A 25,041-nucleotide genomic window follows, 5' to 3' on the forward strand; every position below is an offset into this window, starting at 1 on the left:
AGGATAAACAGAAACTCTGTACTATTTTTGCAGCTGTTTGTGAATCTGTAATTATTCCAAAGTGTAAAGAAGAAAAAAAGTGAAAAGATAACACGTGATGTGGACAGGCTCTTGGTACTCAGTTCCTAAGTCCACTAAATACCTATTGTGCCAGCCAATCTCCCAGGCACTGCCTTCAACAAGCTCCAGGTTCACTGGGGAAAGAAAGACGAGTGAGCAATCTTTTCTAACACAGCATATCAAGGTGCTTTCCTGTAAGACTACTTTTCTGATGACTCCCTAATAAACAGGGGAAAAGGAAAGACTGCACCAATGAAACAAATATAAGGGCACCGCTGGGCAGAACTCTGTCTTACTTGTGCACTGGCATGAAAACACATGCTTTGCTTACTCTCACCCTCCCAACCCCTTGCTTCCATTCCTGGCTCCAGCAAGATTCATACTGAAGACACAGAATCTGACCAACTGGGAAATCCCACATAGTCACAGAGCCTTCAATAATAAGAAGTCCTGTGCTTGCTGACGATAGAGAACTGATTAGAGGGCTTTAGAGATTCATTTATTGACAAATCAGATTGTATTAGGTTTGGCCTCAAATCTTTCTAATGCAATAAAGTGAAGTAGCAGAGAAAGATAATTTGGAAAATCAGCCAAGCAATGACAAAGACTACTGAAAAGTTTTACATACGGCTTCCCACCCGCCCCACTGAAACCATATTTCAAGCATACAGACTTTAAGTTTCTACTTTACTAAGCTTACACGTAAAGCTAGGGAAAATTCTATTTCTCAGATCAATTATAACAGAACACTGCTATTACTAAAATGACGTTTTTACGTTCATATTTTATGGATTTAGGAAAAACATTCCACAAGAAAAACACAAAAAGAGATCTGTGCCTTAACCATGTTAGTATATACTGAATCGTACCCACAGTTTCCAAACTGAGTTGTCACTGCCTCTGTATTTTTCCAACACGACTATTCCTACCCATCACTAACACAGCTTTCTTTAAAATACCAAAAGATGTAACCCTCACTCTGATCCTCCATTTAAACAAAAAGATCATTTGATAATGTAATCAGATATAATCGAACGTGATTTAATACGTGGATAAGAATAAAATTCATAACTATCTAGGGCAATTTGGAAACATCTATCAACAACCTTTAAATGAAAAGGTGGAGGAAGACTGACATTTCACACTCTGGCCTTGTGTACCTTTTAAGTTTTTTGACCACGTACATATTATCTAGTCAAAGGAAATATAAATTTTAAAACATTAAAAAAATATAATATTCTTTCTAGTTAAACCGTATTACAGACAATAAATGCCAGAGAGTTGTTTGTAAAGTCAAATTTAATTGCAATCATGAAACTATAGGCATCATCACTTACTGCAAGAATTAAAAATTACAGGGTGGCCTGACTGACCCAGTGGGTAAAGCAAGTGACTCCTGATCTCGGGGTCATGAGTTCAAGCCCTGCGTAGAGCTTCAGAAAAATTGAAAACTATAAAAAGCGCCAGTTATTCAGCAAATTGTCCACCTCTGGTACTCCTCTCTAGAAGGCAGCCTTGGTAACATATAAGGAAGCAAAGCTTATTTCTGAATCTCCTATCCAGCCATGGAATCTTTGCAAAATCAAAAACAAAAAACAAACAAGTAATGAGATGAAGACAAGTGCTTGATTGGTTCTTTTTATCACTGAAGCATAGCCACATGTTAACTGAAAAATGACATATAATGAAACAATCATATACTTTTATGAAATTATAGTTTTAAGTGTATCAACTACAGGATTCTCATATTGCAGGCTGGGTTTTGTTAAAACCTCTAAGATGCAGGCGCCTGGGTGGCTCAGTCAGTTAAGCCTCCGACTCTTGATTTCGGCTCAGGCTGTGGTCTTAGGGTCATGGGATCCAGCCCTGCATCGGGCTCCACACTCAGCACAGTCTGCTTGTCCCTTTCCCTCTGCTCCTCTCCCTACTACTTTCTCTTTCTCTCTCTCAAATAAATAAAATCTTAAAAAAAGAAAAAAAGAACCTCTAAGATGGATGATTTGGCAATATCTCTCAAAATTTTAAAGGTACATAACTTTCAACCCAAAATGTCAACTTATGGGAATTTATTCATACATGTGCAAAATAAATTATTATAGGATTATTCTTACTAGCATTATTTATAAAAGCAAAAGACTAGAAAAAACTAAAGCCGGATGCAGGACTCCATCCCAGGACCCTGGGATCATGACCTGAACCAAAGGCAGACGCTTAACGGACTGAGCCACCCAGGCACCCCAATGAGGAAATCTTTAACGTACTCACACAGAATGATTTTCAACATACATAAAGCAAAAGGAAGGGAGGGAGGGAGGGAGGGAGGAAGGAAAATACAGGGTGGTCTTTAGTAGTCTGTACAAAAAAGGGGGAAAGGGAGGTGTGTCTATATATATATGTGTATGTGTATATATATATATAGATATATGCATATATATCTATATATATATGTGCATTGTTGACATATATAATCAGTAACATTGGTGTTTCCAGGGAAGGGAAATGGGTGAATGGCAGACAGGAGAGGAGGAAAACTTAAATTTTATATCATGTATGTGTAATAACCGCTCAAAAATTAGTATTTTATTTAAAAAATTAAGCATTTAACAAGCAGTTCTATTTCTCCTTTCTAGATAATTTAAACAAGACGAAAAAATCTTCATACATGGCTAAAACAGATTTGAACTCGCTCATAATAAAAAGGGATACTGGGGCGCCTGGCTGGCTCAGTCGCTAGAGTGTGTGACTCTTGATCTCGGGGTTATGAGTTCAAGCCCTATGTTGGGTGTAGAGATAACTTAAAAATAAAATCTTTTTAAAAAGGGGGACACAAACTATCCCCTAGGCATCTTTAAAAAAAAGATTTTACAACAAATAATGCATGCAATAAGCCTGTGACTACAATAAAAATAATACATTTTTAATAATGCCATCACTCTCCAGACGCAATCTCAATAGCAACCAGTTTCCCAAAAGTACAATGTCTAACCCCCACCCCCAAAATTCCAAAACTGAATCACTGATCCGTTGATGATTCAAGTAAAGATCTGAAAATAGTCCTGATTCTATCAAGACCTAGGGCTCTCTGCAAGATGCTAGTTTCAAATAGGGTGCTTTCTTGGCTCTTGTCTGCGGCCACTTCACAAAATTAGACCACGGTATTAATATGGCCAAGAGTCAGGCTCTTCGCCCCACGGTCACAAACTAGGTCCCCAGCCAACAGAGGTCTCTCATAAATGGAAAGCAACAAACAGGGCCAGAGGACCCAACCAGGTGTGCACACCTGGTCCAGGGCCTTACATACTTCAGGCCAAAACAAGGTAAGACTCCTCCCTTCCCCTATCTCCAGATTAGGAGCCCTTCCCTTGTCAGTCTTCCTACGGTAGCACACTTAACTCAGGAATCATAACTCTCTCCTTGTCTGACTTCCCTCTTAGCCGTGGAGCTCGCTGGGAACAGTGCTGAGAGCCTCACTCTCTGTCCTGTGGCACAATACTAAGTGTTTTGAGTGAAGACTCTGATCGAGGCATACAGTTTCTGCATTCTTTACTAATTACCCAGGATATACCCCACAATAACACTCTTAATTAAATGGCAGCAGTTTTCATGAAGGCTCTGGTTTTTAGGTCCATTGCTCATGAACACCTACCTATACCGTTTCTGCATCCCCTCCATTCACCACCTCCCCCCAAAAGGAGGTCTAGCAATCAAGTGATTATAAGATGTTCTTTATCTTCCCCAGCTGTCATCCTTTCATGATTCTATGAAATCATTACTATACAATTAGACTAAGTATCGTTACTTAGTCCAAACAAATGTTCCTTTGGCAATTTCAGAAACCTCCTCCAAGTTCTAAAAGGCATGAGAGAATGGAAAGCTTTTCCCGTCATGTTCACTTTAAAACTGCAGTCACAGGCCATAGGAAATCTCCTTGGCATGCCATTCTCTACCAATAGGTAAACACAATCAGGATCAGGCGAAAATACCACACCTTATAAGCCCAAATCAGCTGCACAGAGGGCAATGGGACACTGAGAGCATTTCTTTTTAAAGAACTACCCCCCGCCCCCACATCTGAAGGGTGATATATTAAATGACAAAGACACTTCCTGAATCAAATTCTGTGTGTATAGATACTGCTATATACTACCTTTGGCCTTATTTACAGAGAAGTTGGGTCCATCTTTATGTATACAGATATACGGCTATAGATTCAGATTCACAGCGGGCCAACACTATGATGAAAGTGTTTATTTAACAGCATACTAAGAAATACCTATTTAAGAGTCAAAACCTAGTGGAAAACAAAACACCAAAGGCCAATCTTCAAACTGAGCCTTCCCTTCACTGACATCTGGATGGTAGATTACAATATGGACTCCTGAGGGAGGTCTGATCACTCAGGACAAGTAATATTAGACCCTACTGAACACTAAAGAGTGTGATGGGGGGAAATCTGATAATACAGACCCAGAAAGAAAATTCAGATACCTCTTCCCTAGTTAACTTTTAGAATTTCTAGGCAAAAGAATTTTTTAATGATATTTAATATTTTTGTTAGAAGAGTAATATACACTGTTGCACAAACTTCAAATAATTTTTTAAACAGCATTTGTCAAAAATGCAAATCAAAATGGATCAACAATCTAAATATAAAAGCTAAAACTATAAAACTAAATATATAAAAATCACCCCTAAAATGAGTAAAATTCCCAATATAAAACTTATCATAATCTTAAATAACAAGTTAAAAATTTTCCAGTCATCCATGAAACAAACCCTCCCTACCCTCCTTCATTCTTACCACCCGCCCACCCTGTTTTCTTCCCTTGAAACAGGATACATGGTTTAAATGCATGTCCTTTTAAGTTATTTTCCCAAATGTGAGGATTGATATAGCATCTAGGTCTTTCAAATGCCTTAGGAATTTTTTTGTATGTGACCTAAGATATTTGGATAAACTTCAGTTAGGTTGCATTTAAAATCATGAAGAATTTCACAAAATACTGATTATTGATCTTTTAAGAATTTTTTGCGATTATCCAAACGTAAACCCAAAGATTTATATTCAGCTTTATAATTCAATCAATAAAAGGTAAGGACATCACTTGCATGGTACTACACTGGGCACTAGAGTGATGGGGGTGGGGGGAGACAAGAGAGGGTTGGAAATGGGGAAACAAAGAAATAAATATTATATATACCCGACCCTGAAGGTCCTCACAATCTGTTTTGAAACACAAACCACTTAAAAGTAACTATACAAAATTAAAAGGAAGAAAGGGAACTCACATTTAAGTGTCTCTCATATGTCAAGCAGTAAAGCTGTAACATACACAAAATATCCATGTATCCTGTTCAAAGAAAGAAAATGGGGGTGGGGGAGTGGGGGGAGAAGGGGTAAGGATAAAGGAGGATAGGCAGTGAAATCAAATACTTAAAGCAAAATATAAATGCCAGGGGCGCCTGGGTGGCTCAGTCGTTCAGCATCTGCCTTTGGCTCAGGTCATGATCCCAGGGTCCTGGGATTGAGCCCCGCATTGGGCTCCCTGCTCAGCGGGGAGTCTGCTTCTCCCTCTCCCACTCCCCCTGCTTGTATTCCCTCCCTCGCTGTCTCTCTGTCAAATAAATAAATAAAATCTTTAAAAATATATATATATATATAAATGCCAGTGAGTGATACAGAAAATAAGTAATTAAAACATTTATATCAGTCTTCAACAAATGGTGCTGGGACAACTGGATATCCACATGCAAACAATGAAGTTGGATCCCTACCTCACACCATGTAAAAAAAAATTAACTCAAATGAATCAACAACCTAAATGTACGAGCTAAAACTAAAAAACAGAAGAAGAAAACATAGGAGTAAATCTTCATGACCTCAGATTGGTAATGGATTCTTAGCTATGACACCATAAGCATAAGCAGCAAAATAAACAAACAGACTGGGGAGCCTGGGCGGCTCAGTCATTAAGCGTCTGCCTTCAGCTCAAGCCATGATCCTGGGGTCCTGGGATCGAGCCCCACATCGGGCTCCCTGCTCCACTGGAAGCCTGCTTCTCCCTCTCCCACTTCCCCTGGTGTGTTCCCTCCCTCGCTGTGTCTTTCTCTGTCAAATAAATAAATAAAATCTTTAAAAAAAAGAACATTAATTGGACTTCATCAAAATTAACAACTTTTGTGCATCAAAGAACATGATCAAGAAAATGTAAAGACAACCTACAGAATGAATGGGAAAAAATATCTGCACATCATATATCTGATAAGAGTTTAACATCCAGAATATATAAGAACCCCTAAAACTAACTCAACAACAAAAAGACAAGCAATGCAATCTAATAATGAGCAAAGGACTTGAATAGATATTTACCCAAAAAAGGTAACATCTTAATCATCATGGAAAAACAAATCAAAATCACAGTGAGATACTGTTTCAAAATATTAGAATGGCTATAACTTTAAAAATAAAATAACTGAAAACAGCAAGTGTTTGCAAAGATATGGAGAAACTGAAACCATTGTACACACTGCCACTGGGGGTGCAAATGGTACAGCCACCCTGAGAAAGTTCAATGAGTCCACAAAAAGCTAAACAAAGAATTACCACACAACCCCGTAATTCTAGTCCTAGGTATATACCCAAAAGAATTGAGAACAGAGACTCAAACAGAAATTTGTAAACCAATATACACTGCAGCATTATTCACAAGAGTCAAAAAGTGGAAACAACCCAAGTTCTATCAACAGATGAGAGGATAAACAAAATGTAATATATACAAACAATGAAATATTATTCACCAAATAAAAAAGAATAACATTCTGATAATCCTACAACATAAATGAATCTTGAACACATTATGCTAAGTGAATAAATCATAGAAGGGCAGATATTATACGATTCCACTTACATGAAATATCTAGAATAGGCAAATCTGTAGTGACTGAAAGTAGATTATAAATTACCAGGGACTGAGGGAGAGGGAGGAAGGAGATTTACGGCTTAATGGTTACAGGGTTCCTGTTTGGAGTGATGGAAAAGATTTGGAAGCTGACTCTGATGATGGTTGCACAATAGTGTGAATGTAAGTAATGCCCTGACTGGTAAGTCTTAAAAAATGGTTAAAATGGCCTATTTTATGTTATATACATTTTAACCACGATAAAAAAATAAATTAAAAAGAAAAAAAAGGTTTATATCATGTCTTCAGTGACCTGGATTGTCCAAGGGTAGATTTCAAATCAGGGACTCAAATCTAAAAAACTGCAGGTCACCTGATCTAACCTTTACGGACACCCTCCTGGGAAGCTTAGAGCTCTACGTCCTTCTTGACTAGTAAGGAGGCATCTCTAGATGCCACCAGATGCTGGGAGCAGACTTTCTCCCAAGACAGCCCACTGACCTTTCACGAACGAGGAATAACCTGTGCTGGAAAAACAGAATTAAGTGGAAAGGAAGCTGAAGAATCTGAGAGCCTAACTCTGCAGCTGTATGACTGTGGACAAATAATTCAACTTTTCAAAACCTCAGCTTCCTCTCATTGTAAAATGAAAATCGCATCTGCCTTTATATGTTGCTCTAAGAGCTGGCAAAAGCACACCTATAAGAAGTTGGGTGTTCAATCCATGGTGGCTGTTGCCATTGTGACACTGGGTCTACCTACCACCCTTGGGTCAACCAAAGACTGAGCAGGACATGGTTTGGTTCTGGAGAGCTCTATGACTCTCAGAACTGAAATAAAACACAGTCACCAGCAACCACGAGAAGACTTCAGAGAAGGAGCTGTTTTTATGCAGTTCAACTACTCGTAGAAAGACTGGCTTATTGTTCCCAGAATGAACCCAGCTACTCTCCATCAGTAAGGGCACTGCTACACAATTCATTCGCTCTATACAACAGGCCTCTGTTACCATGTCTGAGCAACTGTTCATAACAAAGTCGGCCTCTACCCACAGGAAAGACACACTATGGGAAGAAACTAAGCAGAAAATGAGCTAGAAGGTAGTCCCGAGGCAGCTCTCAAACTCTGTGGCTTCAGAATCACTTGGGAAATCTGTTTAAAAAGCAGATGCCTCACTCCCACCACCAGACATTCTGATTACTAAATATTTCAAGCAGGGCCCTTGAGCACAAAAAACTCTTGAAGGTAGGAGATGAAAATGTAATAAGATTACATTCTGATGTTGACAAATAAGACTATTCTGCCCCACAAAGCAAAGGGTGCAGTTCCTCCACATCTACCTGGAAATGCAATAGCTTTAGCAATGCAGGGCAAGAGTGAAAACCAAGGAAGCAAGATCACCTGCGTGTAATGCCCAATACAAATTGCATACAGTTGGTTCATATAAAGTTCATCACTACTGCTTATTCTTTTTCAAAATAAATGAAAAATAAAAATAATGTGCCATTCCACATCTCTCACAGTAACAAAAAATACACTTAAAATATATTCCCAGAAGTTGGTAAAATTTTTATGGAACTGATAACACTCTTAGGGTGCTGGGAAAATTATTAACTGGTACAACTTTTTGGTCAGCAATCAGACAATGTGTATCAAAAAATCACCCAATACTCACTTCTTTGAATTTATCCTAAAGCAACAACACAAAAGAAGCAGACTATATGCAAAAAGATAGTCCCTGTTGTAGTATACATAATTAAAAAAAAAAGTGGCACCTGGCTGGCTGTCAGAAGAGCATGAAACTCTTGATCTTGGGGTCATGAGTTCGAGCCCCACGCTGGGTGTACAGATTACTTAAATAAATAAGCAAACTTAAAAAAAAAAAAAGATACTCACATGTCAAGGATCCCAGTTTCCCAAAATTTGCCATATCATCTCAAATATGACAAAGCTATTAAAAAACTTAAATGATACGTAATCTGTCATTACATGGAAAATAGTCACAAAACATTCAAGACCTAATACTACTTACTGAAAAGTACAAACATATGGGCAGCTTCAAAGGTGATACATTAAGAAATAATAGCTTGTGTTAGGATGGTTTGATGTGGCTTTTCCCTCTCTGGTCTCTCAAGTTTCTGTTATTGCTATGTTATTATAATAAGACTATAAATAAATTTAACTGATTCTGCTTGGAAAGTTAACTGGAAAACACTTATAGAGACAGGTGGAAAGTGGATTCAGCTATCCTGAACAAACATAAACTCACCCAAATGTACCATGGTAACAGAGTCCCAAGGCCAGTTTTGGATTTTTTTCACAAAAAGATCAATCTTCCCAGATACGTGTAACTATGAAACTTTGAATTTACACTTTTTTAAAAGTAGAAACACACTAAAAGATAGGAGGAAATCTGGTTTGGCAGCTATTCACATGGCAAAAAGATCATAAGATTTCCTGAACCATAACTTCAATAATCCAACAAAATTATGAAGCTAAGAGCCAGCTGACAGGAAAAGAACGTTTAAATTGAGAAACAGAAGGCCCGGCTCTCCTCCTCTATCTCAGACTGGGATTTAACTTCCAACTCTCAGTTTCTCATTTGTAAATTGATAGGATAATGATGTTATCTTCCCTATCTACCTCACAGGAGTTTGAAGGGAGCAAAGAAGATTATGAATGTAAAAGTGCTTTCAAAATCGAAGGCTTTTTCCCTTAAATCTGGCTATTATTTATTATTAAGACACTCATGTATGTGTAGCTACCAAAATGGGGAACAGTTGTTTAGAAGGATACATTTCAAACTGATAAGTGGATATGCCTCCCAGGGGGCCTGAGGTCTGGGGCCAAGCCCTTCCCTTTATCTGCCTTGTTTCAATCTTTTTTTTTTTTTTTTTTAGATCTTATTTATTTATTTGACAGAGGAGCGCAAGCTGGGGGAAATGGCAGAGGGAGAGGTAGAAGCAGGCTCCCCACTGAGCAGGGAGCCTGATGCAGGGTTCGATCCCAGGCCCCTGGGATCATGACCTGAGCTGAAGGCAGATGCTTAACCGACTGAGCCACCCAGGTGCCCCTCAATGTTTCAATCTTTCAGGAGAATCTATTCATCTATTACTTGGTAATTTTTTTAATTTGTAAAAGCAAATGCAATCACTAACAAAATTAACATAGAGTGCAGGGTTCTCAAACTTTAGGGTTTTGGGGTTTTTTTCAAGAACCACCTGGGGATTGTTAAAATTGAGGCTGTCCAGGTCTCACAGACTTAAATGACCAAAATCTCTGGGTGGACAGGAATAAATAAGGTCGGACCATTTGTATTTTCACAAACTCAAGTGATTCTGCGACTTGATTATTGCTTCTTACACTATGTTGTTATTAATATTAACTCCTATCACAAATACATAGTAGGAACACCATGTATACCCACGTACTATATGTCAGTCATCACTCTCAGCACTTGACAAATATTATCTCATTTAAACCTTACAACCCTGTAAGTAGGTACTACTGTTAACACTGCCCTCCCCTCGCTCTTGTTTTATAGATGAAATTATTAAATAGGAAGAGATGATTTAACAGGCCATGGCCCAAAGTCACAGGGCTAGTAAGTGGCAGAGCCAGAATGTGCAACAAAGTTTGAAAACTCCTGATACAGTTTCTTAACCTAAGACAACAGCTATATACTCTGGTCAGGTCACAGCAAATTCTGTTTCATTTGAGACACTGCATTTGCCTAAAGAAGGCAGCATGGGGAAATCTGATTAAACCATGAGGGGAGGGAGCACCTGGCTGGCTCAGTTGGTAGAGCATGGGACTTCTGACCTAGGGGTTGTAGGTTTGAGCCCCATGTTGGGTGTAGGAATTACTTTAAAAAAATAAAATCTTGGGGCGACTAGGTGGCACAGTCGGTTAAGCATCTAACTCTTGGTTTCAGCTCAGGTCTTGATCTCAGGGTCATGAGACGGAGCCCCACAGACTTTGCACTCAGCACGGAACTGGCTTGAGATTCTCTCTCCCTCTGCCCCTCCCCCCTGCAAGGCCAAGCTTGTGCACTTTTGCTGGCTCTGTCTCTAAAACAAACAAATCTTTTTAAAAAATAAAATCTTTTTAAAAATTTTTAAAAAACCATGAGGAGACAAAGGATCTAGGCTGTTTACATACTTCCAGCATAACTGGCCTCACTTTGTATCATTCTGGCCCTCTATTAGACTGAGCCCTGGAAATGTGGGGAACATACAGTCTTTTCAACAGTACCCTCATGATACTGGTATCTAACTAAAAAAAGGGTCTAATAAATTAATTCATCAATTAATCTACAGAAGGCTTGAGGGCTGTCCTAGGAAATGAAAGCTATTATGTGGAGAAGAAACAGACTTAATTCATGTTGCTTCAAGGGGTATAACAAAGAACAGATAACAAGGGAGTGGCAGATTTTGATACAGTCTAAACTAGCTTTCTAACAACCAAGACCTGTCCAGTAACAGAGAAGCACATCTGCAATGTGAGGCTGATGATCAGAACAGAGTAGACAAAACGTAGGAAAGTGGTCTATGGAGCCTCTAAGAGCTCTTCCAAAGTTCAAAGTCTTCTATTCTAAGTTATGATACATTTGTTCATTCTTTCACATCTCACACATTTACCGTGACTAGTTACACAAGTTCCTAGCTACACAACTCCTGGTAGTAAGTACAGAGGATACCATCATGTTGTACAAACCCCCAGAGCCCTCAAGGATCTGGAGAAGAATAAAAGCACAGGCATCAATCTTCCAGGGAGGAAGGTAATGGATACAAAAGGAATCAGCAAGGAATGAGAAGATTTCCAGGCAGGAAACAAGAGGGAAGTCAACACAGGCATTATGAAAGAAAGGCCGTCATTTGAGCCATATCTTTAGGGATCCATGTGGGGAGGTGGGTTGGGGCTGCCGTAAGAATCTGGGGAAGAAAAGCCTTGCAGTATGGCAGTACTGGTCTGAGCATAAAGGAGGCAGGCAAGCCCTGGGGTGATGAAGACCCACCAGAAATAACCACTAAACTCTGGGGCTTAAAAAGAGAAGGCCTTTGGAGGTCATTTAGTCAAACACACACGTTATGGAGGGTGCTTGCCCTGGGTAAAGAAAGGTTCGTTTACTTTCTTAAATTACATTTTACAAACCAAAAACTCTATCATCAACGACTTGTCCTTTGCTTAGTTTTGCATCTTTTTTTTTTAAGACTAATAGATCCTTCTCTTATTTTCTAGGAAAACTTTTAGATGATTCCATTTTTCTTGCAGTTTTCAAAACTAGCAGTTTTAATAACTCAGCTCTTAGCCTAATATTATAATCACTTAAGTGGTTATAACATTTACCAATAATACTAAATTAAAAGTATTATCTAAAAACGATGATTTTACAAATAGAAGATTGTTAGGAAGAAATTGAGTCTCGGGCACCTGGGTGGCTCAGTTGTTAAGTGTCTGCCTTCGGCTCAGGTCATGATCCCAGAGTCCTGGAATCGAGTCCCACATCGGGCTCCCTGCTCAGCAGGAAGCCTGCTTCTCCCTCTCCCACTCCCCCTGCTTGTGGTTCCTGCTCTCGCTGTCTCTGTCAAATAAATAAAATCTTAAAAAAAAAAAAAGAAATGGAGTCTCAAAAATAAATTTAGGTCTCAGATCCAAGAAACTATCTCTTACTCAACTTACAAATTGTGAAACTGAGCCACCCAAGAAAATAGAATTAACTACTGAAGTAAAAACAAACTAAATCCAAAACCAATGGAGAAAATGTAATACATATGAACAATAAACTGAACGTTCTTTGGCCAATCATTTCTCAGCGTCCCTGTCAAACTATTTTAAGGATCTGAACTCTTGCTCTATAAAAAGTAAGTTCCCATCATCAGAACTACACTTAAGAGATTCTATCGCAGTGGTTGCTGAAGCATAACACCAAGCTTCAGTTTTTTCCTTCCTTTTAGTACAAAAAATGCTTACCTCTTTTAGATAAAGCTGAGTCTGTGGCCCAAATCCTGACATACCAGGAGATCTAGGTTTTCAATTCCAACACTAATTTAAGGTGTCAGGTTAGCAAAGGCATTTTCTGTATTTACCACTTAGCTTAGATTGTAACATGGAGATACAATATTTGACATCCCCACCACCAATGGTCACTTCAAAGGATTTCTAACTTTGGTAAACCTTAGTTGGGGGAATATAAAGTTAGGGCTGAAAACTCAGTAAAAAAAAAAAAAAAATCGAAACTTTAAAAATCTGAAATAGTGCTGCTGCATGTTAGCTGACAAACTATGAATTGCAGAAACAGATCTGAGTAACAATTGCTAAGAAAGGTGCAGTTACACGATTTTACCAAAATGAATAAGCAAACAGCTCACGAAAATTTAAAGCTTTCTTAGCAAATGGAGAAGATAAATAATATTCACTAACTCTGGGACATTGTGGTTTTTTGTTTTTATCTATAAGGTCTCTGCATCAATGTTACTGTTCTTTCACTCCCTTTATGAGCAAAAGGAGCCCACTGTCCAGGATCCCTCATACCAAAGCTCAGTAAATATCACAAATAATAATAGTAATAAAAGCAACCATCTCTAAAGCTAGAATTTATACGGGACTGTGGCACCAGAATAGGATGCAAGGCACATGGCAGCCTGCAACTATTTCTCCCTTCTGACTCTTCTGCATCACTGCCTCCCAAAGGACTACAGAATCCGAAGCTCTCACTGCCACATCTACAAATTAAAGTATCATGATTAAAGAACTCACAGGTTCTACGAACGGTCAGTATTGAATGAACGAACACCACAACAAATAAATTCATCCGGATGCAACAAAACATGCTTCAAAAGGCTCCACCTAATTTTTTTAAATCTTAGAAATAAACACAACTATTTTAATAACATTATGTAATAAGTTAGACTCTGGAAAACCCCATACTCATCCGAGCGGCTCGGAAAATGGAAAGCAAAATTCGATTAGCTCCATTGTACCCAACCAGGCTAACGTGCAAGATCACACACTCATCTTCGTCAGAGCGGCTCTGCCAATACCAAAGAACAACAAAGGCAAGTTGAGGCGGCTGCACAAGGCTTAACTCAGCACTTGTCCGCTTTCCCAGCTTTGGAAAGAAGCTCTCAGCGGGCCCCAGGGACCAAGGGACCCTCTGCATCCCGCCCGGCCCCCAGCTCAGCTCGGCTCGGCGACGCTCGCTCAGCTTTTGTCTGGCCCGGCTGGGAGCCCCGGCCGCCCGCCTCCCCGGCACCCCTTCCCTCTGGATCTTTCTCCACACCCATCACTCGCCGATGACTAGTTGTTGTGGGTTTCTCTCCTTCGCCCCCTCCCCTCGCAATCCCGGGCTCTTTTCAAACGCGACTGGGCTGTTCGCTGGCTTCTCCCACCCGACCGGGAAGACTCGGGTCAGGAAGGGGGCCCGGGTGCGGTCCGAGAGAGAAAAAGAAAGAGGGGCACACAAAGCCCGGCTGACCCCACAGCCGCCCCCTCCTCCCTTTGCAAAGCAGCCTGGGATCAGCGACCTACCGGGTGGATAAACAACCCTCCCATCCTGCTCCCCGCCCGGCTCCCACCTAAGGGCCGCCCCCTCCCCCCAAAGTGTACCCAAGAGCCGATGACAGCGCTGGACATCGCCCCCACCCAGACCCAGCGCCCGCCACCGCAGGGGAGGGGGCAAAGGCCTCGGAGGGCTGGATCTAAATCTCCTCGCCCTAACCGGGTACTTACAGTCGTATTATTCGCTACTGTTGCCGCTGCGGAGCGGACAGCCGCCGCCTTCTCCTCCACCCCAATGAGGTTAAGCGCTTGGTGCGGGGATTAAAAAAAAAAAAAAAAAAAAAAAAAAAAATAGAAGCCGAGAGCGCCTGCGCAGTGCAGTCTCCCTTTTACCGCCACAGACCCGGCTCGACCATAGAGAGGGCAAACCGAGACCAGAGAGGCGGCTGCTCTCTATGGTAACGCCCCGCGCAGGCGCCGGCCTGGCTGCGCTGGGCTTCGGGAGCTGCAAATCCCGGGAGTTTCTGCCCCCTCCGAGAACGTTAATTGACCCCGATGGGGACCCGTAGGGTAAAGGTTCTTTAAAGGAAGGGTGGCCAGGGTTCTGTTGGGGTCCCTGGGAAGTTGCGGCAAAACTCAGGCTAGGCCACGAGGGTGGATGTAAGGGCCCACGGCGACACAGCACCACGATGCAGGCAGTGCGGTGAATAGAGCTAAGGGGGAGTCAGGAAAGCCTGGATAAAAGTCCGGCCGGGACTTCCTGTGGTCGGGGTCTAATACCTGAAGGAAACGGACTTTCACTTCTGGGTTACGCGCGTCCCGCCCCCAGCATCGGGCGACTAGGATGAAGGAAACTGTGCCCTGCGACTTTCCGTACCCGGGCTTGCGTCCGTTCTCTCTTCCCTTTTCAATTAGGCGCCGACACCTGAGCCGGAAGCACAAATTTTTAACGGTTCTTCGCTCTTCTGGGAGTGCAGTCGGCCCGGTTGAGGCCTCGGAGACTTTTGAAACGGCCAGCCACAACCCCTTTCTTACGTGAGCGCCTCCGCAAGTAACGCGGCTTCTGTCTTCCCTCTCGCATTACTTTCGGATGACACGTGAGAACGTGTTTCGGAGGGTAGAAAGCTGTGCAAATTATTGGGCTGCCTTTAAGGATTCCCCAAGGACCCGCAGTTTTGCAGCGTCAAACCCTTATGTTCGCAGGTAATTTGACACTGAGAGCTTTTGTGTGAAATTATACACTGCGTCGACGAAATCACTCTTTGGGGGTGTGAGTTGACTTCCCTCCATCTCGATGCCCAACGAATTGAGTTTTCACCGGGAGCTCTTGAATGCCGAGTTCCGTGGTGGTGGAGTGAGTGTGTTTGTGTTAGAAGAGGGGTGCGGGAGAATGGTGAGATAATGCCCCTGATACTCAGGAGCTTGGATGTTACGGTAGGAGAGACGAAGGTAAAACCGTAAAGCCATGTGTTTGCTCCTCTCTGCAGTGCAGGACAGGGAAAGGACTCTAGTCTGAAGGTGTAGGCATGTCATGGAGGATGTGACTTCTGGTTGGATCTAGAAAAGGTAAACCTGTCTTCGGGGCGAAAGCACAGACAACCTTTTGAAAATGGATGGGTGATGATGAAAGCAATCCAGAGAAGAAACTCCTTGGGGCAAAGGCTGAAAAGGAAGTGCTTTGCTGGGAGTACAATGTAGAGAGCAGTAACTTGAAAAAGGGGTGGGGGGTGTGGAATATGGGGGAAGAGTGGAAAGTAAGGTTTTGAAAACTAGGATGGGGAATTTGTTTTTTAACTTTAAATTATGGTAGCATACACATAACAAAATTTACCACTTTAACCACTCTTTAACTACATGGGTCAGTAGAGTTAAGTACATTTACATTGCTGGGCAACCATCTCCAGAACTCTTTTCCATCTTTTTTTTTTTTAAGATTGTATTTATTTATTTGTCAGAAATTTATTCATTTGTCAGAAAGAGAGAGAGAGAGAGATCGAGCACAAGCAGGGGGAGCAGAAGGAGAAGCAGGCTCCTGGCTGAGCAGGGAACCCGATGTGGGGGCTCAATCCCAGGACCACGACCCTAGCTGAAGGCAGACGTTTAACCTACTCAGTCACCCAGGTATCCCCTCTTTTCATCTTCTAAAACAACAATTCTATACCTATTAAACAACTCATTCCCCACTCCCCCAAGTCCTGGCAACCACCATTTTACTTATGTCACTGAATTTGACAACTCAGATACCTCATACAAGTGGAATCATACAGTGTTTGTCTCTTTGTGACAGGCTTATATCATGCAGCATAAGGTCCTGGAGGATCTTCAATGTTGCAGCATGTGTCAGAATTTCTTCCTTTTTAAGGCTGAATTATATTCCATTGTGTTTGTATACCATAATAGATACTTGGGTTAATTACACCTTTTGACTAGGGTGAATAATGCTGCTATGAACATGGGTGTACAGATATCTCTGAGACTCTGCTTTCAGTAGGATGGGGAAGACTTAGAAACCAAGTAAAGAAAGCCGAATTGTTTCAGGTCCTGGACTGGGGATAGTAATATGGTAAAAGAACTGTTTTAGGAAGTGACCCTGGCAGTAGAAGCTCAAATACATACTCCATTTTTACAGAGAATTTATGGAGGCTCTAAGATATCCCAGGCATTGTACTACTGTTTTATGTAAAGTATTGATATGTCATTGAATCCATCAAAATAAACATGAGTCAATTGTTGTTCACCACAGTTACCAGTGAGAAAATCAAGGTTCCGGGTTACTGTTGGGCTGTGGGAAGACTCACCAACCACCCATACACACAAATGATTAGGAAACAAAACTCCCATGTGATCTGGACATGCATGGGCACTGACTACTCACTGACTTGGACAAGGATATTGAAAGAAAACAATTTAGATGTTAAGAGTGAGTCTTCAGGGACACCTGGGTGGCTCAGTCAGTTAAACGTCTGCCTTTGGCTCAGGTCATGATCCCAAGGTGCTGGGATCAAGCCCCTGTGTTGGGCTCCCTACTCAGCAGAGTGTCTGCTTCTGCCCCTCTACCTCCCCTGCTTGTGCTCTCTCTCTCTCTCGCTCTCAAATAAATAAAATCTTAAAAAAAAGAGTGAGTCTTCCCAGGAGAAAGAATAGGTTGACATCGAGAACTTTCACCGTCAAATTACTAGTATTATAAGGGCTTAACACAGCAAAACTGCATGGTCTAGGGTCCCTAAAAGAACTCTGAGGTTTGATTCCAGGTATGTTCATTGCTCTCAAACAAATAAAATCTTAAAATAAAATAGGGGTGCCTGGGTGGCTCAGTCGTTAAGCGTCTGCCTTCAGCTCAGGTCATGATCCCAGGGTCCTGGGATTGAGCCCCACATCGGGTTCCCTGCTCCACGGGAAGCCTGCTTCTCCCTCTCCCATTCCCCCTGCTTGTGTTCCCTCTCTCACTGTGTCTCTCTCTGTCAAATAAATAAAATCTTAAAAATAAAAAAACACCAGGTAAGTATATTTTTGTATGTACTAGAGAAAATAAAACACATCGTTTCCTACTCAACGTTTCATGTTTCATTTTACGTTCTCAAAAACCCTATCAGATCATTCAAAGCAATGATCTGTTTGGCAGGGGAGAAAATAAATGGCCAGAAAGGAAAACTTATTTGCCCAATGTCACATGGCTTTTTGATACCAAGGCTGCAATTGAAAACTGAACTTCTAGAAGTCCCATTCTCTGCTTTGGTCTCCTTTATGAAGATAGATATCATAGTCTTGAGCGAGTGGACAGTGTTTCTATTCAGTCAGTCTCATCTTCCTCAGGGATGCATGCCCAAATGCTTATGAAGCTAGCACGAGTAAACAGTGAAGCAGAGAATATAAGTGCATTTTAAGTAGCATTCATACACTTAGAAATATTGTGTACCAACTACGTGCCAAACACTTGGGGGGGGTGGGGAATCCATGTTCTCATAGGAGATAGAAAATAAAATAATAAAATATAAACTGTGTCAGGTAGGACAAATGTTACAGGGGGAAAAAATGAAGCAGTGAGGGAGAAATGAGTGCTGAGGAGGGCGCCTGGGTGGCTCAGATGGTTAAGCGTCTGCCTTTGGCTCGGGTCATGATCCCGGGGTCCTGGAGTCGAGTCCCGCATCGGGCTCCCTGCTCCTTGGGAGCCTGCTTCTCCCTCTGCCTCTCTCTCTCTCTCTCTCTCTCTGTCTCTCATGAATAAATAAATAAAATCTTTTTTTAAAAAAAAAGTGCTGAGGATAGGGAAAGAAGTTTCTTTTTAAATAGGACTGGTGGGGTGGGGTCCCTCTGAGAAACATACGTTAAGTACACATCTGAAGGAGGTGAGGGAGCAAGAAATGTCCTTGGGAGAAGAACCTTCCAGGTAGCAAGAATGGTTAGTGCAGAAATCATTCTGAGGGAAGAGGATGTCTACACTACATTCTAAGCATGGAAAGGAGGCCAGAGTGACAGAAGCAGAGTGTGGCAGGCAGAAAGTAGGAAATGAGGTCAGAGGGAACGGGATGCCAAATTATGTGGGGATTTACAGGGCATTGTAAGAATGTTGGCTTTTACTGAGAGGGGAAGCCATTGGAAGGTTTTGAGCAGAGAAATAAAATGATTTGACTTCTATTTTTAAAGAATCAGTTTAGCTTCTGTTTTGAGAATAGATTGTTGGGGAGTAAGGGAGTTTTGAGAATAGATTGTTGGGGAGCAAGAGGGACGGTTTAGGAGGCCATTGCAGTTCTGCAAGTGAGACAGTGGTGGCTTGGGAAAAGTGCAAGCAGTGGAGTGATGAGATGTCTTGGATATATTCAGCCAGGATGGCACATGGGATTTGATAAATTGATGCAGGGTGTAAGCAAAGGGGAGTTAAGGGGACTCCCAGTATTTTTGACTGAGCAGTTTAAAGAATGGAGTTGCCATCTACTGAAGTGGCAAAGACCAGGAGGAGCAGGATGGGAATGGGAAGCAATAAGAAATTCAGTTTTGGAGATGTTAAGTTTGAAATGTCTTTTAAGGGGTGCCTGGTGGCTCAGTTAGTTAAGCGTCTGACTCTTGAGCTCAGCTCAAGATCTCAGGGCCGTGACGGGCGCCTGGGTGGCTCAGATGGTTAGGCGTCTGCCTTCAGCTCAGGTCATGATCCCAGGGTCCTGGGATTGAGTCCCACATCAGGCTCCCTGCTCCTTGGGAGCCTGCTTCTCCCTCTGCCTCTCTCTCTCTCTCTGTCTCTCATGAATAAATAAATAAAATCTTTTAAAAAAAAAAAAGATGTCAGGGCCATGAGTTTAAGCCCCATGTTGAGCTCCACACTGGGTGTGGCGCCTACTTTTAAAAAAAAACAAAACAAAACAATGAAATGCCTATTAAATTAGTACATGGGAATATCAAGGCAGTTAGATATTTGAATCTGGAGTTCAGAAGAAAGGTCTAGGCTGGGTATGTAAATTTGGGAGACACAAGCACATAGTATTAAAAGCCATGAGATCATCTAGATAATTAAGTATAGACAGAAATTTGAGAAAGTTATCTGAAGACTGAGTCCTAATGAATAAAGACTGAGCCCTGGAGCACTCTAGCGTTTAAGGACTGGGATGGTCATGAAACCAACAAAGGAGAAAGAAAGGTCAGCCACTGAAATAAAGGGAAACCAGAAAGAGCAACCAAGTCAATTGCCATTGGGCTATAATTGTTGGCCATAACATTGGAGGGGTGAGGATGGAAGCCTGATCGGAATGGGTACAAAAGAGTGGTAGGAACAGAATTGGAAAGAGGGAGGATAGATAATTGGGCGGGGAAGCCGGGGAGGGGGGAGGGAGAAAAGTGGAGTAATACTTCAAGGGATAGGTAGGGTCAAGGGAATAATTTTTTAAATTATTTCATCCACAAATATTTTAGTATTTCTAAAAGATAAGATTTTCCCTTAAATGAAAATAACTTCAATACCACCATCATACCTAAAAAGTTAACAAGACCTAGTATCATCGTCTACCCAATCTTCAGATTTCCCTAATTGTTTCATAATTTTTTTTGCTACCAGGTTTACCTAGTTATAATTCAAATACTATACAATTCATCCATTTAAAGTACATAATTCAACAGTCTAGTACATTCAAAGAGCTCTACAATCATCACTACAACCCATCTTTTTTTAAAGATTATTTTAGAGAGACAGAGCATCAGTAGGAAGGGCAGAGGGAGAGAGAGAGAGAGAGAGAATCTGAAGCCGACTCCACACTGAGTGGGCAGTGGGACACAGGGCTCAATCTCACAACCCTGAGATCAGGACCTGAGCCAAAACCAAGAGTCGGATGCTTAACAAACTGCACCACCCAGGTACAGCATCATCAGCCCAAAAAGAAACCCTATACCTATCAGTACTCACTACCATTTTTCCCCAACCCACCAGGCCCAGGCAACCACTACTTTTTTGTCTCTAAGGATTTTCCTATCCTGGACATTTCATATAAATAGAATCCTACAATATATGACTGGCTTCCTTCACTTAGCATGTTTTCAAGGTTCATCTATACTGTAGCATATGACAGTACTTCATTTTTTTTATTGTCAAATAAAACTCATTTATATGTAAATATACCACATTTTGTTTATCCACACATTAGTTGATGGACATTGGGTTGTTCCAAACTACTTTTTGGCTATTGTGAATAATGCTGCAAGGAGCATCTATTACAAGACTTCATGTGGACATATGTTTTCAGTTTTCTTGAATATATGTGTAGGTTTGGAATTGCTGGATCATATAATAACTGTATGTTTAACCTTTTCAGGAATGGCCAGACTCTTTTCCATGGTGAAGATGCCATTTTACATTCCCACCAACAGAATATGAGGGTTCTAGTGGACACATCCTCACCGACACTTGTTATTATCTGTCTTTTTTATTATACTTATCCTATTGGGTGTATAGTGATATTTCATTGTGGCTTTGATTTGCATTTCCCTGATGACTAATCATCTTTTTGTTGCATATTGGCCATCTTGTATATCTCATCTGAGAAATGTCTATTCTAATGCTTTGCCCACTTTTTAAATTGTGTCGTCCTTTTATTGAGCTATAAAGTTTCTTTAAATAATCTAGATTTAAGTCCCTCAGCAGATATACGATTGGCAAATATTTTCTCATATCCAGTGGATTGTCTTTTTACTTTCTTGATGATACCCTCCAAAGCACAAACGTTTGCCATTTTATTGTCCAACTTATCTTCTTTTTCTTTTGTGGTTGTGTTTTCGGTATCTTATCTGAGAAACCATTGTGTAATCCTGTGTTTTCTTAGAGTCTTATACTTTTGGCTCCTACATTTAGGTCTTTGATCTATTTTAAGTTAATTTTTATATATGGCCTGAGGTAGGGGTCCAACTTCATCCTTTTACATGTAGGTTTCCAGTTGTCTCACCACCATTTGTTGAAAAGCCCATTCTTCATTGCATTGTGTTGGCACCCTTGTCCAAAACCAGTTGACTATAAATGTATGAGTTTATTTTTGGACTCTAAATCTATTCTGTCGATGTATATGTGTATTTTTATGGCAGTACACACTGTTTCACTTACTGTAGCTTTATAGTTTGTGAAATTGGGCAATGTGAGTCCTTACCTTTGTTTTTCGTTTCCAGTTGTTTTGGCTATTTGGGATTCCTTGAATTTCCATATAAATTTTCCAATCAGTTTGTCCATTTCTGAAAAAAAATGCAGTTGTGATTTTGATAGGAATTTACTGAATCTGGAAATAAATTTGAAGAGTATTGCCATTTTAATAATAAGTCTTTTGGTTCATGATCATGGAATGTCTTTCCATTCATTTAGATCATCATTAGTTGCTTTCAACAGTGTTTTGTAGTTTTCCTAGTATAAGTTCTGCACTTCATTTATTAAATCTATTCTTATATATTTTCTTTTTGATGCTATTGTAAATGGAATTGTTTTCTTCATTTCATTTTCAGATTATTCATTGCAATTGTATAGAAATACAATTAATTTTTGCATATTGACCTTGTATCCTGCAACCTTGCCCAACTCATTGATTATTTTTTTTTTGTGGATTCCTGAGCATTTTCTAGATACAAAATCACGTCATTTGCAAATATTGTTTTTGCTTCTTCCTTTCCAGTCTGTATCCCTTTTATTACATTTTCTTGACTGATTTTTTCCCAGCTAGAACCTCTAGTACAATGTTGAATTGAAATGGTGAGAGTGGACATCCTTGTCTTGTTCCTGATCTTAAGCATTCAGTCTTTTACCATTAAATATGATATTAGCTGTGGGGTTTTTATATATGACCTTTATCAGATTGAGGATGTTTTCCTTTAGTCCTGGTTTGTTGAGTATTTTCTCATTATCATTAAAGGCTTTTGGATTTTCTGTGTCTGTTTTGATGATAATGTGACTTGTCCTTTATTCTATTAATTGATTTTCAGATATCAAACCAACTTTCTGTTCCTGGGATAAATCCCACTTGGTAATGGTGTTATAATCCTTTTTATGTGTTGCTGAATTTTGATTTGTTGCCATATGTTGAAGACTTTTGTATCTATATTCATAAGGGATATTAGTCTCTAATTTTCTGGTGATATCTTTGATTTTGGTATCAGAGTAATAGGGCCACACAGAATGAGTTGGGAAAGATGCCCTCCTCGTCTGTTTTTGTTTTCATTTTTTTTGTGTGGTTTTTGGAAGAGTTTATGAAGTATTGACATTTATTGTTTTTTAAATGTTTTATAGAATTCACCAGTGAAGCCATCTGAGCCATGGTTTTTCTTTGTGCATAGTTTTATTTTGCTTTTTTTGTTCTTTTATTGCTAATCTCTTGTTATAGGTCTATTCAGATGTTCCATTTCTTCTTGAGTCAGTTTCAGTACTTCGTGTCTTTCTAGGAATGTATCCATTTCATCTAAGTTACCTAATTTGTTGGCATTCAGTTGTTCATACTGTTCTCTTTTGATCCTTTTTTATTTTTCTAAGCTTGGTATTAATGTATCTGTCATATGATTTTTTTATTACAGTTTGTGCAAATCAGGATCCAAATGCCCGTACATTACATTTGAGTTATTTGTCTCTTAGGTCTCTTTAGATCCCCCCCATCTCATTTTTCCTTGATATTTATTAATTGCAGAAAACTAGTTATTTACCCTACATATTTCTCACATTCTAGATTTTTCTGATTGTATTCCTGGGAGTCATATTCTTCTACTCCTTAGGTACTTGAAAATACTGTATGCCTTATTCTGATTCAAGTTTGAATTTTTTGGCAGAACTACTTCATACATCCATCAGGAGGCACATAACTTCTAATTGTCTCTCTTTGTGAAGTTAGCAGTAATTAATGACCATTGCCTAGGTTTGTTGTTACTACTGAATAGTTCAGTTGAAGGCAGAGTAAATAAAGCAGAGTAAGTGGGAATACCCATCAATCCAGAGCATGTAGGATCCTAGCTAAACATCTTTACCAAATTCTTTCCTCTTTGGACCTCAGTGTTCTTATCTATAGAATGGGGGCATAAACTATAAAGGACCTCTAAGGTTTCTTGCTCTTCTAACATACTCAAACACTTAAGTAGTGAACTTAATCCCTAGCAGATACAATTTGGGTGCATTAAAAGGATCTGCCTGGGACACCTCAGTGGCTCAGTTGGTTAAGCATCCAGCTCTTGATTTCGGCTCAGCTCATGATCTCAGGGTTGTGAGATCAAGCTGTGTGTCGGGCTCCATGCTCAAGTGGGGAGTCTGCTGGAGATTCTCTCTCTCTCTCTCTCTCTCTCTCTCAAATAAATAAATCTTTTTAAAAATAAATAATAAATAAAAAGGATCCACTAACATTGTGTTATTCTTCCCATCTCAGACCACTTGGGTTCATTTCAAAGCCGAAGTTTGTCAGTTATTAAATCCAATCATGTATATAACAAAGTCAGATAAAATCATTGTGAAAGCAGGGAGATTATGCCAAAAATCTTGGTTCCTGGATTCTACTTCTAGCTAGGCCTGCCCTCAGCTGGTCACATTCTCTCTCAAGGTCCTATCCACAGAATAAAAGATTATGTTAGTGTTCTGTAAAGGCCTACAGGCTTTATGATTTTATGTCTTTTGTTGATTTTTCCCCACAGTTTTTGAGGATGATATTTTTATTAATATCTTCAGCCCTACCTGTTTTTATCTGTTTTCTGACCATACTCTCTTCAGCAACTGATTGACGGGTGCCTGGCCCTAGGTATCATTCATGTATGAGATGCATCTTTGGCATAGAAAACTTTCTCGAAGTAAATACATCAAAATATTATTAGCAAATGATTATCTGTGGGTGGTAAAATTGTTGGTCATTTTTAAAACTTATGTCTGTATTCTTCATTTTATTCTATCAACATATATTTTTATAATTTTTAAAAGTCATTCTTGAAAGATTTAATAGCATATTTTTGATAGCATGCCCTAATGAACAAATCACCAAACTCTGGGTAAGGAGATTTCTTTCTCTTCCTATGATTTCATTAGGCAGTATCTCCCACTCTAGGTTAGTCTAAATGCTTTAGTAATAGGTACTTACATTTAATTTGATGGCTTTACTTA

General features: G+C 40.2%; 1 protein-coding gene across 4 annotated transcripts in view; it reads right to left on the bottom strand.

The window, feature by feature from the left end:
- The window catches only part of CLASP1 (cytoplasmic linker associated protein 1), a 260,116-nt gene extending 245,325 nt beyond the window's left edge, over positions 1-14,791 (bottom strand). For 3 of the 4 annotated variants that reach the window (XM_073885224.1, XM_073885214.1, XM_073885207.1), the window contains exon 1: positions 14,691-14,791. The gene's annotated coding sequence lies outside the window, so the exon portion shown is untranslated. The remainder of the gene's footprint in view (positions 1-14,690) is intronic. The other variant, XM_073885231.1, reaches the window with a different exon arrangement.
- Positions 14,792-25,041: the final 10,250 nt, after the last annotated feature.

The sequence above is a fragment of the Callorhinus ursinus genome, unplaced genomic scaffold (assembly GCF_003265705.2).
Source record: "Callorhinus ursinus isolate GAN/ISIS: 27379988/994484 unplaced genomic scaffold, GSC_fseal_2.0 scaffold2, whole genome shotgun sequence".
Classification (NCBI taxonomy): Eukaryota; Metazoa; Chordata; class Mammalia; order Carnivora; family Otariidae; genus Callorhinus; species Callorhinus ursinus.